The following is a 16,465-nucleotide window of genomic DNA, read 5'->3' as shown; positions in this document are numbered from 1 at the left end:
GAGGTGGATAGAAAATTGGTTGGCAGAGAGGAAACAAAGAGTAAGAATGAACCGATCTTTTTCCAATAGACAAGCAGTGACTAGTGGGATACTGCAGTTGGGATTCCAGCTATTCACCATATATAACATATATATTGTAATAGTGAATAGTTAGAATCCCAACTGCATATATAAAAATAAATGATTTAAATGAATTAATTCAATCTCCAAATTTGCAGGTGACACAAAGATGGGTGGGTGAAGAGCTGTGAGGAGGACTCAGAGATGCTTCAGTGTGATTTGGACGAGGTGAGTGAATGGCAGATGCAGTATAATGTGGATAAATGTGAGGTTATCCACTTCAGTAGCAAAAACAGGAAGGCAGGTTAGCATCTGGCCATAAATTAGGAGAGAGGAGAATGTGCAATGCGACCTGGGTGTCCCCGTGCCCATGATGTGGAGATGCCGGCGTTGGACTGGGGTAAGCACAGTAAGAAGTCTCGATATGCGTGATCTTTCTACTGTCCTCGTACACCAGTCACTGAAGGTTCAGCAGGCAGTAAAATAGGCAGATGGTATGTTGGCCTTCATAGCGTGAGGACTCGAGCGCAGGGGCAGGAAAATCATTCTCCTGTCAATATTTGTCCCATAAACCAAACAGATCACCCCCTTGTTGTCGGATTGCTGTCTGGGAGAGCTTGTTGCAAGTTAATTGTACTTGCAAGTTAACTACTGTCACCATGCGCCCAAAGAGTATTTATCGACTGGACGGCGCCTTGGGATGCCCTGAGATTGCGAGAGGTGCTACACAAATGCAAGCCTTTGTTCCTTTGGCTTATCTCAGGATACTGGAATGCGGAACTTTAACCAAACTTTTCTTTCAATTGCTGACACACTTCTGTCAATGTTTTGTCAACTCCCATCAGTGAAGGGGGCTGTCTCCCCGCTGTCACGATTGAGTGATTAAAGGTATATATAATTCATCAGCTGGACTCTTTTATAAAGTCTTGTCTTTTTGTGCTTTTCAAAATGGAAATTGCTGAGCTGGCAAGGTGTCTCCTGCTGGTCACATGATGCCTTCCAGCAGTTTCAAGGCAACAATAGCCCCATGGACGATGGTTCTGTTCCAGCCAGCTTTGGACAAAGACAATCTTTAGCAAGTCTCAGTAATCCCCATCACGGTGCTAGCGTTAGTTGTTCTGACACAACAGTTTTGTCAGGAGGGCTTCATTTAGTTAGCCTCATACCAGTGTCTCTGAGAACAAAAGGCAATCCTCTGGCTCCAATTAAACACTTGAAGATTCCAGCTGTCCTTTGTCCAGCATTGAGGAGGTACGCCCCATAACCTCTCCCAAGCTGCACTGTCTTATTGTCCGGTGGAACAGAACTCAGGCAGCCGTTGTTTGACTTCCAACCTCAGTAGAAGTCCAGGCAACAGCCGTCTACCATCAAGCCAGTGGCAGGAAAAAGAACTCTGGCCTTCATCGGCTCTGATGTGGAGATGCTGGCATTAGACTGGGGTAAACACAATAAGAAGTCTCACAACACTAGGTTAAAGTCCAACAGGTTTATTTGGTAGCAAACACCACTAGCTTTTGGAACCCAGCTCCTTCATCAGGTGAATGGGAGTTAACCTCAAACCAGTGAATGGGAACTCCCATTCACCTGATGAAGGAGCTGCGTTCCAAAAGCTAGTGGCGTTTGCTACCAAATAAACCTGTTGGACTTTAACCTGGCGTTGTGAGACTTCTTATTTCATCAGCTCTGCCGACTGCAGGAGCCTTGGAACTTGTGCCTCTGGATTAGCTCATTCTGCATATCTTCTCCCGCCATGGCAATCTCACTCTGGGAAGAAAGATCACTCTACAATCAGTTACCTTCTCCTCAGCAGGAACACTTTGGTTGATTTCTGATTCTGGACTCTGGACGCGTGAATCCCTCATTGTATTTTATCTTGATCGTGCTCTGAACCCTCTCCCTTTTCCCTTATTCCCTCGTTTGTAGAAGGGAGTGGGTGTTGCAAAACCCTCTCTCGCACATTTATGTGTGAAAATAAAACCAGCACTTTTTATTTCACCTTCCCTCGAGTTTGCAAGTTGCTCACCGAGAGTTTAGCTGAGAACATTCCGAAATTTAAATGTGGGGGAAAATACATCACCTTTTATCAAAGGGAAAGTCAGGGTAAAAATGAACACCTTTGTGTTTACCAGTGGGTGGTGAGCGATGGCCTAGTGGTATTACCACTAGACTATTAATCCAGAAAACCCAGCTAACGTTCTGGGGACCTGGGTTCGAATCCCGCCACGGCAGGCAGTGGAATTTAAATTCAATAGAAAGAAAAATCTGGAATTAAGAATTCACTGATAACCATGAAACCACTGTTGGAAAAACTCATCTGGTTCACTAATGTCCTTTAGGGAAGGAAATCTGCCGTCTTTACCTGGTCTGGCCTACGTGTGACTCCAAAGCCACAGCAATGTGGTTGACTCTCAACTGCCCTCTGAAATGGGCTATTGAGACACTCAGTTTCAAGGGCAACTAGGGGTGGGCAATAAATGCTGGTCAGCCAGTGACGGCCAGATCCATGAATTAAAAATAAGAGTGGAAAATTCAGGGCAGTTTAAATTGAACCCGCCTTCCCCCTCTCTGTGAGAGCACTGAGTAACCATGCAGACATCAATCGTACTCATATTTCCTTGTTATTCATTCATGGGATGTGGGTGTTGCTGGCGAGGCCAGCATTTATTATCCAACCCTAATTGCCCTTGTTCAGAGGGTATGTAAGAGTCAATCATATTGCTGTGGTTCTGGAGTCACGTGTGGGTCAGACCGAGTAATAATGGCGGATTTCCTTCCCTGAAGGATGTCAGTGATGGTGTGGAGATGCCGGCGTTAATCTGGGGCAGACACAGTAAGAAATCTCACAGCATCAGGTTAAAATCCAACAGGTTTATTTGTAACAAGCGCCACTAGCTTTCGGAACTGGCTGTTCCTTCGTCAGAATTTCCACCCACCTGACGAAGGAACAGCCAGTTCCGAAAACTAGTGGCATTTACTACAAATAAACCTGTTGGACTTTAACCTGGTGTCGTGAGATGTCAGTGAACCGGATAGGTTTATTACGTCAATGGTTCCGTGTTCGTGTTTTGATACATTGAATTTAAATTTCACCATCTGCTGTGGTGGGATTCGAACGCAGGCCCCCCGGACATTACGCTGGGTCTCTGCATTATTAATCTGGTGACAATACCTCTACACCACCACCTTCCCTAGGGCAGAGTTCTAATTACAGCACACAGGGAAGCAGGATGAAAACACAAGTACAAGGGGAACTGTGGGTGGTGCAAATCTCAGTAAGAAATATAACAGAAAATCTCAGCAGCTTTGGCAAGATTAGTGGCGAGAAAAGCAGAACTAATGTCTCAGGTCAGTGACTTCCACCCTACAGTCAAGTCCCGTACATTATGGGATGGTAAATTAAGCAGTAAGAAGTGGCACAACATCAGGTTAAAGTCCAACAGGTCTATTTGGTGCTTTCCGAGTGCTGCTGTTTCATCAGGCGAGTCTTCTGTTCACGTCTAATGCTGCGAGACTTCTTACTGTTACTTAACTATAGCATCGGTGTGGAGGGACCAGGATAGGTTGTTGGTGATCTGCACACCTAGAAATTTGAATTTCTTGACTATTTTCACTTTATCCCCATTGATATGGACAGGAGCCTGTCCACCACTACGCTTCCTGACGTCGATGACTATCCACTCCACTCACCTGACGAAGGAACAACGCTCCGAAAACTCGTGATACCAGATAAATCTGTTGGACTTTAACCTGGTATTGCGAGACTTCATAGAATAGAATCGTAGAGTCCCTACAGTGCAGAAGGAGGTCATTCGGCCCATCGGGTTTTCACCGACCACAATGCCACCCAGGCCCTATCCCATAAACCCCGTGCTCTAGCTAATCCCCCTGACACTAAGGGGCAACTTAGCATGGCCAGTCCACCTAACCCGCACACGTTTGGACTGTGGGAGGAAACCGGAGCCCCCGGAGGAAACCCACGCAGACGCAGGGAGAACGTGTAAACTCCACACAGACAGTGGCCCGAGCTGGGAATCAAATCGGGGTCCCTGGCGCTGTGAGGCAGCAGTGCTAACCACTGTGCCACCATGCCGCCCCTTCATACTGTGCCCACCCCAGTCTAACGTCTGCATCTCCATATCATAAATTAAGCGGCGTGGGATCCTCTCCCATGCAAATATATTTTTCTTCTCCCCACCCCCCCAGTGGAATATTTAGGTGATAATTATCATGGATCAGAATCACGGGAAGCAAATGAGCAGTGGGAAACGGGGATGGAAGCTCGCTAGTGTTTCTCCCATTCTCTCTCCCTGTGGAAACCTGTAAAGATCCCATCAATAATATCCTTTGTTACGATACACAGAATAATTCTGGAGACATCTCCCCCTCAGGCAGCTCAGTAAACATCTTAAGTCAACATAAATTCACTGCAGGTTTCGAAACGCGTTCATTAGGCAACACATTTATCTCTGGGAATAATTACTACTTGATCTTGTTTCTACAGTCAGACTGAATAAACACCAATGATCGCAGCTGCCACCATTATGAATGTAGTTGAATTATTAGCCGGGATATGAGTCATGATTTGCCCATAACATTAAACTGTTAACTTCTCATTAATAGCAATGATTCAGGCTGGATGGCCACCACCATTGAGTTAGTGACTAAATGATCCCACCTGAATTCTCCTCCAGGCTATGGGGTGGTTACACGGGCAATTAATGTCTTTCCAATGGTTTCCTGTCATGAGGAATCTCTGAGATATTGCAGCCAGCTTAATTCCTTCCTGGCAAGACAACCTCACCCTTGGTCTCCATCCTGGTAGCTGCAATAGCTCCACCATCCTGGCAGTGGCGCTGCTGTCCCCCCCGGTGGGCTCACTGGTCTCAGCAGCACCATCAGCAGGAGGTTGGGCGGAACTGCAGCCTCTTGGGGGGGGGTTGACGGCGTTGGCACCGATGTTCTGGGTGGGGGTGGGGGTGAGGTTGAGGGTGTGCCCCGCCCTGACTCGGATTTAGACTGCCCATTTGCCATGCCAGCCTGGAGCCTCTGCACCTTCCCGAGGGGGCTCCAGGAAGGGGGGAAACGCAGTCCCGTGTGATTGTGGGGCAGTCGGGCCTTTGGAAGGTCCTGTTTCCGGGTCATTGATATTGTTTTGAACGGGGCGGTCAGCTTCCACGGCTGCAGAGCCTCACCCCCAGACCACCCTCCCACCCCCCACTGACAGCGTTCGCCCCCCCCCCCCCAACTGAGAGTGTTTACTCCCTCACCCCATCCCCACACTGAGCGTTCACCCCTCCCACACTGAGAGTGCTCACCACCCCCCCCCCCCACCCTCCCTCTCCCACTTGCAGTATTCACCCGTGTCAGCCATGCACCCCTCCCCACCATCCTTCCCTCAAAACCCTTAAGCTGGTGAAGCAAAGCGAACGCTAAACCGTGGGATCAGCACTCAACCGGACAAAGCCGAGCCAACGGATAAAAGACCAAAACCAATGGATAAAATCAAAGCTTCATTGTGAGTATGAGATAGTCGTTTATTGACGCAAGAAGGAATCCTGGAAGTTGTCTCTTGCCCAGGGAATTGGTGGAATGTGGAACTCACTACCTCAAGGAATAGCGCAGCTGCTTAGCGTGGAGGTTGGCCAGAATTCTCCCATCTCTCTCGCGGCTGGGATTCTCCAGTCCCGCTGCAGCGAATGGAGATTTGGCCGAGCGCCAGATTCTCCGTTCTCGCTGTCAGGCGATGTGGGGCAGAGACATGGGAGAAACCCCGGCTGTGGTTGACTCAGGGTCACCGACCCTCCAGGAACGGCCTGGGGTCTCCTGGAATTGAAGAGCAGACTGCAGGGCACTGCTGTGGGCGGCCCTGGAGAAAGAAAATCATTAAAAAGGATCGCTTTTGTCCGTAATTTTCTTCCGGCGTTTCCCTGTCCCAGATATAAAAAAGATAGCAAATGGGGGAAAAGGGCTGACTGGTAAATATCATCTAATTGGGTCTATTTGCTTTCTGATTGGTGTAGACAGACATTATACCATGGGGGTGGGTGTGTTGACTGATTAATGATTGGGTCACGGAGGCAGGTTGTGTGTGACAAACCCCCAGGATTACATTTGGTCGCAGTTCGCAACCCCAACCTGAGGGGAAGTTCAGAGGACAAATCAGAGTGAAAGATGGAGCACAAACTCCAACTTAGGCTTCTGGGCCTAAGGGCCTGTACCATAGAATCCTTACAGTGCAGAAGGAGGCCATTCAGCCCATCAGGTCTGCACCGACCACAATCCCACCCAGACCCTATCCCCACAACACCATATATCCACCACACCTAGTCCCCTTGACACTAAGGGGCAATTTAGCATGGCCAATCCACCTAACACACACATCTTTGGAGTGTGGGAGGAAAGCAGAGCACCCGGAGGAAACTCATGCAGACACGGGGAGAATGTGCAGACTCCACACAGACAGTGACCCAAGCCGGGGATCGAACCTGGATCCTGGCACTGTGAGGCAGCAGTGCTAACCACTGTGCCACCATGCCTGCCCCTTCTGTGTGAAATTCTAAAGCCTGCTTTGAAGTTTCAACCTTGGCGGTGCTTCTACTGCTTAGGCAGTCTCTGGGGACTTTGATTTGATTTGATTTATTATTGTCACATGTATTAATATACTGTGAAAAGTATTGGTTGTTGCACATGCCATTCATAGAGAGGAAAGAGTGCAGAATGTAATGTTACAGTCATAGCAAGGGCGTAGAGAAAGATCCCACTAAGTGGGAAGTCGGTCCATTCAAAAGTCTTATAGTAGCAGGAAAGAAGCTGTTCTTGAGTTAGTTGGTACGTAACCTCAGACTTTTGTATCCTTTTCCCCATGGAATTAGATGGAAGAGAGGATGTCTGTGCTGTGTGGCGTCCCTGATTATACTGGCTACTTTTCTGAGGCAGTGGGAAGTGTAGACAGAGTCAATGGATGGGAGGGTGGTTTGTGTGATGGACTGGGCTAAGTTCACAAAACTTTGCTGTTTCTTATGGTCTTGGGCAGAGCAGGAGCCCATACCAAGCTGTGATACAACCAGAAAGAATGCTTTCTGTGTCTGTAGAAGTTGATGGGAGTTGTAGCTGACATGCCAAATTTCCTTTGCCTCCTGAGAAAGTAGAGGAACGGTGATTTTCTTCCAATCCTGGACTGTGGGTTCCGAGATGACTGGAAGGCCCAATGCTGGACCCACAGGCAGACTCTGCCACAGACGGGGCAAGTAGTGTTTGATGTGGCGGTGGTTGGGTGGGTCTCGGACTTTGGTCCGCTGTTTGCGTTTGCCCTTTGCCCGGGGTCTGTCGGAGAGGCTCCAAATGTTCTGCACGTTCACCGAAGCTTCTTTTCCAGTTCGGACAGCCTTGAGCAAGACAGTCCCACAAATCGTTGGGGAGGTGGCATTTTTTTTTCAAGGAGGCTGAGGGATGACCTTGCAGAGGTTTATAAAGTCGTGGGGGGCATTAATAAGCTGGGATCTTTTTCCCCAGGGTGGGGGAGTCCAAAACTAGAGGGCATAGGTCTAAGTGGAGAAGGGAAAGATTTAAAAGAGACCTGAAGGTCAACTTTTTCACACAGAGCGTGGTGCGTGTGTGGAATGAGCTGTCAGGGGAGGTGGTAGAGGCCAGTACAATTACAACATTAGAGATTCCGGAGTTGAGAGGGTTGGTTTATGAGGAGAGATTGAGCAGACTGGGGTTATACTCACTGGAATTCAGAAAAATGAGGGGAAATCTTATAGAAACATATAAGATTATGAGGGGAGTAGATAAGATAGAAGCAGGGAGGTTGTTTCCACAGGTGGGTGAAACTGGAACTAAGGGGCATGATCTCAAAATAAGGGGGAGTAGATTTAGGACTGAGTTGAGGAGGAACTTCTTCACCCAAAGGGTTGTGAACCTGTGGAATTCCCTGCCCAGTGTAGCAGTTGAGGCTACCTCATTGAATGTTTTTTTACAGCAAGAACGGATAAAGTTTTGAACAGTAAAGGAATTAAGGGTTATGGTGAGTGGGCGGGTAAGTGGGGCTGAGTGCGCGAAAAGATAAGCCATGATTTTATTGAATGGCGGAGCAGGCTCGAGGGGCCAGATGGCCCACTCCTGCTCCTGGTTCTTATGTTCTTATTAACATTTAAAAGACACTTGGACAGGTACATGGATGGGAAGGGTTAAGGGGGATGTGAGCCAAACACAAGCCAATGGGATTAGTTCAGTTCAGGAAACCTGATCGATATGGACGAGTTGGGCCTGTTTCTGTGCTGTATACCTCCATGGCGTTCTTGAAAAGTTTGGTCTGCCATCATCCTCAAACCGCTCCTCCCCCCCCCCCCCGCCCACCATCCCCTTACCCCTCCCCTCAGGTACCCTGCTCCTCATGGAGAAATTCAGGACCACACTATTGTGCCAAGCGAACGGTTAAATTGAGCAGTGCCCACAAAAGATAACATTGGCAATTTAATGAGCATTATGGAAAACGTCTCAAGAAGGCCTGCGAGAGTTATTTATTACAGCGTTTTAATTAACCGAGGGGTTTAGGGGAGCGAATTTTAATAATATTGCAGGACGGATCAGCAGGTTAAGTTTGTCCGTTTGACTTGGGAGTGAGGGCTGCACAGGGTGAATGAACACTCAGATGGCATATGCTCTGCTTATTAACAGGTGGCTCTGCTACTGCGCTCAAATCTGCAAATTAAATATTGATTTTCCCCAGTTTTTTATTTGTAGCCTGAGATTCACAGGGATGGAAGAGAGAGAGACCAAGATAATCCTACTCTCTCTCTTTGGCTGCTGTGCTAGCGAACCACTCATAAAAATAACTGGAAAAGTCACGGAATGGGGAATATTGAGGCTTGTTAATTACCCCTGTTCCCTGGGGTTCCAGGAGGGTTACTTTCAGAGAGACAGAGTCATTCACTTTCTGTCTGATTTACTCCATTCGCTGTGCCTGCCTTCACGATCTCCTTTCCTTCTCTATGAACGGCATGCTTTGTCGGTATAGCATGCAAGAAACAATACTTTTCACTATATGTTAATAATCTGACAATAATAAATCAAATCAAGTCAAATCAAAATCAAAGTATGGAATCTCTCTAGTACAGAAGGAGGCCATTCACTCCATCTCACTCTGCACACCTACAACTATCCCACCCAGGCCCTATCTCCATAACCGATTGTATTTACCCTGCTAATCCCCTGACACTAAGGGGCAATTTAGCATGGCCAACCACCTAACCAGCACATCTTTGGAGTGTGGGAGTAAACCCCCGCAGACATGGGGAGAATGTACTTAGCCACGTTTCTCTCAGTACTCCGCCTTCCCTGTACTGGACACTTAACCAGAACCATCAGAAATGAATTATTCAGACTTTGGTTAGACTACATCTGGAATAGCGTGTACAAATCTCTCTTCTGTGTTAGAGAAAGGATGTAGGGCCAGCCCGCAGAGGATGCAGATGGGCAAGGATGAGGCCAGAGTTGGGAGGCTGTGACTATCAGTAAATTTGGAATAGACTGGGCACTTTCCACTCGGAGTGGGGAGACTGGGAGGTGACCTGACAGAGGCTGTAAAGCTTCTGGAAGACATTGGCAGCGTTGACATCAGTTCCACTTGTGTGGCACTTGTGTGGCATGCAGCACAGTAGCACAGTGGTTAGCACTGCTGCTTCACAGCTCCAAGGTCCTGGGTTCGATTCCTGGCTCGGGTCACTGTCTGTGTGGAGTTTGCACATTCTCCTCGTGTCTGCGTGGGTTTCCTCCGGGTACTGTGGTTCCCTCCCACTTTCCAAAGATGTGCGGGTTAGGTTGATTGGCCATGTTAAGAAATTGACCCTTAGTGTCTAGGGATACGTAGGTTAGAGGGATTAGTGGGCACAATATGCAGGGATACGGGGGTAGGGTCTGGGTGGGATTGTGTTCAGTGCAGACTCGATGGGCCGAAGGGCCTCTTTCTGCATTGTAGGGTTCGATGATTCTATGAAAACCAGAAACCGTATACAATAGCCACTCATGAATCCAATTAGGAGAACCATCTTTACCTGGAAAGTGGTAAGAATGTGCAACTTGCTACCACCATCAGTGGTAGTTGAAGTGATTTGCATAGGTGCACATAGCAGAGTTAAGAATGAAAGCTATCGTCATGGGTTTAGATGAAGGTTGGGGGAGGCGTGGGCTCCTGTGAAGTGTTGTTATTTCTGTGTTGCTGACTGCGTGTAATTCTATCTAACCCCGTGTATACCATGATAGAATGTCCTGACCGAGGTCTGTAAGTAATGATGGGTTAGACGTCGAGAACAAGTTTCCACTTTCTGGGAAGCTCAAAGCCAGATACCATAAATATTAGTTACTAATAAATCCGACAAGGAATTCAGGAGAAACATCTTTAATCGGCCAGTGATTAGCATGTGGGACATGGAGTTGACATACGGGAGTGGGGCTGATGTGGAGCATAAACACCAGGTACAGACATGTTGGGCTGAATGGCCTGTTTCTGTGCTGTGTAAGTACGGTGTCATTAATTTGTTAGTGGGATCTTCCTGTGCATAGAACGGCTGCACGTTTGCCTACAAAGCAGCAGTCACTGTTCTTCTGAATACGGTAATTGGGTGGCATGGTGGCACCGTGGTTAGCTCTGCTACCTCACAGCGTCAGGGATCTGGGTTCAATTCCAGCTTCGGGTGACTGGCTGTGTGGAGTTTGTACGTTCTTTCTGTGTCTGCGTGAGTTTCCTCCTGGTGCTCCGGTTTCCTCTCACAGTCCAAAGATACACGGGTTAGGTGGATTGGCCATGCTAAATTGCCCCTTAGTGTCAGGAGGACTAGCAGAGTAAATACATGGGGTTATGGGGATAGAACCTGATTGGGATTGTTGTTGGTGCTGGTTCGATGAGCCGAGTGACTTCTTCCTGCACCGTAGGGATTCTATGATGATAATTCATAGCGCATTAAATACTCTGAAGTATTTCTGAGAAATCTGATAATACGTTCTGTAAACACAGGTCTGTCTAATTATGAAGAACATTAAGATTCAGCACCAACCTTCTCCATCCCTCTGTCCTGCTTACAGGCGATCAATATCCACTCAAAGATGTGATACCTCAAACTGAAGATCATCTTAAATGTGACATTGGCACATTTTGGAATATGGAGTCATGGGAGGTTAAATGAACCTGGTTTGACTTGTAATTAAGTGTCCTCTGGGAGTCATATTTGCACTGATTAACCTTGGGAACAATAGCCTGACACAGGGACTTTCAGTATTAAGTATGCACGCTTGATAATTTTATCTTGCGACTTTGGCCAGTCGACCCCCAGGGACTGCGAACACACATTCCAGAGATTCCGTTTCAGTGTGTACTGCTTTACAATTCCAAGTCCCTGACGAGCTCTACTATTTCATCCAGTCAATCTGCCCACTGAACGTAACATTTTTCTTCCACTGGTCACCAGACATCCTCACTTGGCACTGATTGTCAACTTTGATAGTGTGAATCTTTGCATTGGGAAAACACAGATCATGGAAATCTACTGGTTCTAAGGCCGATCCATTCCTATCTTACTCTGCTTGCTAACTGATGTTCAATCAGACAAGTAATTTGCCGCAGATCCTAAGATCATCCATCTTCTTTAGAAGATTAATGTGCTTGCTTCGCCAACACATTCACTGAGCTAATCTAAAATACGGACTAAAAAGCACTTAACCCAACTACTTTCAACCAATCAGCTCTGCCCCCTCCACAGGCTCTAGACTTTCTCTAATCCCTACAATATCCGAGGTGGGGACAATTGACTAAAGTCAAAACCTCCAAGAAGATACAATGATACACTTGCTCACTAACCTCCAAAATAATTATGAAAAATATCAGAATGTAAACCCAACTCCTCCAATCAATGCCAATCCCTTCTGATCTGTCACAGGTAGAATCCCTGCAGGCAGGAATCGAACCCAGGCCCCTGGTGCCGGGAGGCAGCAGTGCTAACCACCGTGCTACACACATTTTATAGAACCATAACCTGAGCACAAGAACTATTGTTTTCCAAAAAACATTTTGTAGCCTGGTGGCACGGTGGCACAGTGGTTAGCACTGCTGCCTCACAGCATCAGGGATTGGGTTCGATTCCTAGCTTGGGTTACTGACTGTGTGGAGTCTACACTTTCTTCTCGAGTCCATGTGGGATTCCTCTGGTTACTCCAGTTTCCTCTCACAGTCTGAAAATGCTGGTTGGGTGCATTGGCCATGCTAAATTCTCCCTCAGTGTACCCGAACAGGCACTGGAGTGTGGCAACTAGAGAATTTTCACAGTAACTTCATTGCAGTGTTAATCCTACTTGTGACACTAATAAAAAAAAGTCACTTGGTCGTACAGAACTGGAGTACTGTACATGGGGATATGTTGTTGAAGGTTTTTGCCTCACTCTCATCAGAAAGATTCACAAGAATATCCAACAATTTATAGGGCATGAGGAGAGAGTGCTGATTGGTTGGCAAGAGCACTCTGTTTGGCAGAGGCATTGCTGTAGAGAATGCACTAGGGAATAGTTAACTGCCAAGTTTTTGTTTAAAGTTAAACCAGGTAGGTGGACTCTGATTGGCTAAGGCATTGCTATGAGGAGTGAAATAGGGAATGGTTATTTACCAGTGTTTTGGTTTGTTGAAAAAGGTGCAATGTGTGGACATATTCTTTCTGTTTGCAAAGTACGTGAATGTATGTAGCTTCTAGCAATGTAAGTGAAATAGACTACAAACTTGGCTGATAATCTTAAATTGGTATAATTCTTACCACAATCAGGATTGTTTAATAAGTGTTGCCTAATTGCAGAACCATAAAGTAATAAGTCATCTGCTGTTTATCCTTGTTCTGTTTATATTCCAAGGAGTTAGGAAAAAGTCCAAGGGACATTCCCTACTGTAGGAGGGAATGAACGAACTGATTCTTCCGAGATCGTGTAGAACTTCAACAAAAAATGATTTTATTCCACATGCATAAGGGAGAGCAGAACTACAGCTTGTTTCTGAGCTATTCTATTGAACATTGGCTCTTACAGATTTCCCTTTATTTACATAGCAAAACATTACATCTACAGCAGATCATCATATTGTTACGTTGAATTAGTTACAGTTCTGTTTTTGATGACATTATGTGGTTCCATTGTCTTGTGTGCTTTAGTTTTTAATGGTTTTCTGGGCATCTCCTGTCTACCTGTTTACAATATCTAAGTGTCATGCTTGTCAAACTGATCTTGATGGCGTGTTAACTGTCCCATCCCCTGGATATTTGATTAAGTTTTCAGAGGCACAACTGTTCCTTTTGGAGCCTTGATAAGTGTTATCAATTCTCATATGGTTGTTGTAACCTTGGAGTGATACCACCTGGGGTGTGACTGTTATAGTGCCATCTGAGAAATAGTTATTTGTAGTTTGTGGATGCAACAATGCTGGCTGCTTAACCCTTTCCATAGGTTAAAGACAGCATCAAAGTTAAAGAAAAAAACATATCATTGTATAAAGACAGGTTAGAAGATTCAACAGAACATAAAAGGCATTGCAAAGGATGACTAAAAGGTTAGTAAGGAGGGAAAATTTAGAGTATAAGAGAAAGATAGCCAGAAATATAAAAACAGATGGTAAAAGTTTCTATAAATATTTAAAGAAGAGTTAACAAAGTGACTGTTGGTTTTATAGAAAGTGAGTCTGGGGAATTAATAATGGAAAGTATGGAGATGACAGTTGAATTGAACATGTATTTTACATCAGTCTTCACTATAGAGGATACAAGTAACATCTCAGAGGCAGTTATAAATCAGGAATCTAGTATCGGGGGCCCAACAGGGTAAAGATGTGGGGTTATGGGAATCGGATCTGGATGGGATTGTGGCTGGTGCAAACTCAATGGGCCATTTCTTTCTGCATTGCAGGGATTCTATGAATAAGGTCTCCCTCAGTGTACCCGAACAGGCATCAGAGTGCGGCGACTAGGGGGTTTCCACAGTAACTTCATTGCAATGTTAAGGTAAGCCCACCTGTGCCTAATAGATAAACTTTTTTTTTTAACTTTTTAAAGTAAGGGCCGATTAGTTTAATTCTGGTTGTTGTACAATACTTTATAAAACACTGTCAACTACATTTGAGGAGCTGTAAATGCCCATAAGACACCACCTGCATCACACTCTGTCATCCAAGTGCTGCCTCTATTTGAGAGGGTCACTGAATTAGTGAAAGCAGTTAATCAGCTGAATGAGGAGAAGTCTATGGCAGCATCATTAACTCTATTTGATTAACTCTTACAGAACATGGGGACATTAATAGGAGCAGTGATCATAAGCCCCTTGAACCTGCTTTGCCATTCAATATGATAATCTCCCCTCCTTTAACTTCACCTTCCTGCCCAACATTCTGGGGCAGCACAGTGGCACAATGGTTAGCACTGCTCACCACTGCCTCACAGCTCCAGGGACCCGGGTTCGATCCCCGGCTTGGGTCACTGTCTGTGTGGCTTTTGCACATTTTCCCCCTTGTCTGCGTGGATTTCCTCCGGGCGCTCCGGATTTCTCCCACAGTCCAAAGATGTGCGGGTTAGGTTGATTGGCCGTGCCAAATTGCCCCTCAGTGGGTAGGGATGCCTAGGTTAGAGAGATTAGTGAAGTAAATACGAGGACTTGCAGGGATAGAGCCAGGGTGGGATTGTTGTTGGTGCAGACTCAATGGGCTGAATGGCCTCCTTCTGTACTGTAGGGATTCTATAATTCCCTGAGTCTCTGAAAGATCAAATCCCATTCTCTTTCAGCCTCGGATGTGTTTGACCATGGAGAATCCACTCTCTTCTGAAGTAGAGAATTCCAAAGATTTCCAACCTTCCAGATGAAGAAATTCCACCTCATCGCCATCCTAAAGGATAAATCTCTCCCTGTGTTCCAGGTTACCAGTCACTGGAAAGAATCTCTCAGTGTTCACCTTGACAAACCACTTTGGAATCTTCTATCTTTCAATGAGACTGTCCCTCACTCTTCTAAACCCCAAAGAATATAGAACCAACTTTCTCAATCACTCTACAAAGTCAAACTTCTCACCCCCAGGAACTAACCCAATGAATTTTCCTTGTACCGACTCCAATACAGATATATCCTTCCATAAACATAGACGCCAAAACTACTCAAGCTGTGGTCTCATCAAATACTATAAAATTGTAAAACTGTAGAAGTTGCCCTTTATCATAGCATCCCTATAGTGCAGAAGGAGGTTATTCAGCCCATCATATCTGTATTGACCACAATCCCACCCAGGCCCTATTCCTGTAACCCCACATATTTACCCTGCTAGTCCCCCTGACAGCAGGGGACAATTTAGCATGGCCAATCAACCTAACCCGCATATCTTTGGACTGTGGGAGGAAACTGGAGCACCTGGAGGAAACCCACGCTGACATGGTGAGAACGTGCAATCGCCACACAGACTGTGACCCGAATCAGGAATTGAACACGGGTCCCTGGCACTGTGAGGCAGCAGCGCTAACCACTGTGCCACCGTGCCGCCCCCGGTATTTGCACCACCTCTCACTATTTCTCTGAATTGCAGGGTTGTGAGAAACAAGATGTGTGAAAGGGGCTTGTGCCTGGAGAGAAAGGGCGATGATATAAGAACTGCGAGGAACTGGACACGGGAGGAAACAATGGAGGGAGGAGATTCCAAAAGCTGGATAAATCAGGTCACGTGCAGGGGAAACATAACGAGTTTCGTTTCACTGAAGTTTTGACATTAAGTTAAACGATAATAAAATCTGTACAGAACAAAGAAAGGAATTATCAATGTAAGAAAATTGGAAATTTCACCCAGAAAAGATGAGAGTGACTTACAGATTGTTTTAGTATTCATGAACACTCTTCAAAATCTCTTGCTTTTCCAGAATAAAAATATTCTGTTTTGATAGGTAATGCTTCTTTGCGATGTTTCCCTCCTCTGCAGCCTTTCTGTCTCTCACTGTGATATATTTCTCTTTGCTCTTTTCTTCCGATCACCAAGACTTCTGTCGCATGTCTTGCTTCCATTCCCCACAGTGAGAACCATGTTAGTCAGCAAGCTCATTGCTCAGTCTCCCTTCAGGTCACTCTTTTCTTTGGAACTGGTTTCTTGCAGGCCATTCAGCCAGCTGTCTGTTGAGTTGGAAGGTCGTGAGTTCAAAGCCCAAGCCAGAGACGTTTAAAAAGAAATGTTATCCCTTTCTCAGAGTTTACAAAGCCGGTGTGCGGAATGGACATGGCAAATTCCTTTACCCATCTCCTTGCTTGCTCCAAAAACCAAATCCAAACTGAATCCAATTCGTGATCCTCATTAAAGAGACACACTAGATCCAAACTGACAAGAACATGGATTACACCTGCTCTCTGGTTCGAT

General features: G+C 46.0%; 1 long non-coding RNA gene across 1 annotated transcript; it reads left to right on the top strand.

Annotated features, from left to right (window-relative positions):
• The first annotated feature begins 5,440 nt into the window (after positions 1-5,440).
• On the top strand, positions 5,441-15,956 carry LOC145349769 (uncharacterized). The gene is made up of 3 exons (XR_013888144.1): positions 5,441-5,575; positions 13,993-14,087; positions 15,650-15,956. It is a non-coding gene; the product is annotated as an uncharacterized LOC145349769 (long non-coding RNA).
• The last annotated feature ends 509 nt before the right edge of the window (positions 15,957-16,465 follow it).

The sequence above is a fragment of the Carcharhinus amblyrhynchos genome, chromosome 11 (assembly GCF_965287045.1).
Source record: "Carcharhinus amblyrhynchos chromosome 11, sCarAmb.v2.hapA, whole genome shotgun sequence".
Classification (NCBI taxonomy): Eukaryota; Metazoa; Chordata; class Chondrichthyes; order Carcharhiniformes; family Carcharhinidae; genus Carcharhinus; species Carcharhinus amblyrhynchos.
Note: the sequence above shows the minus strand (reverse complement) of the source record. Positions and strands in the feature narration are given on the sequence as shown.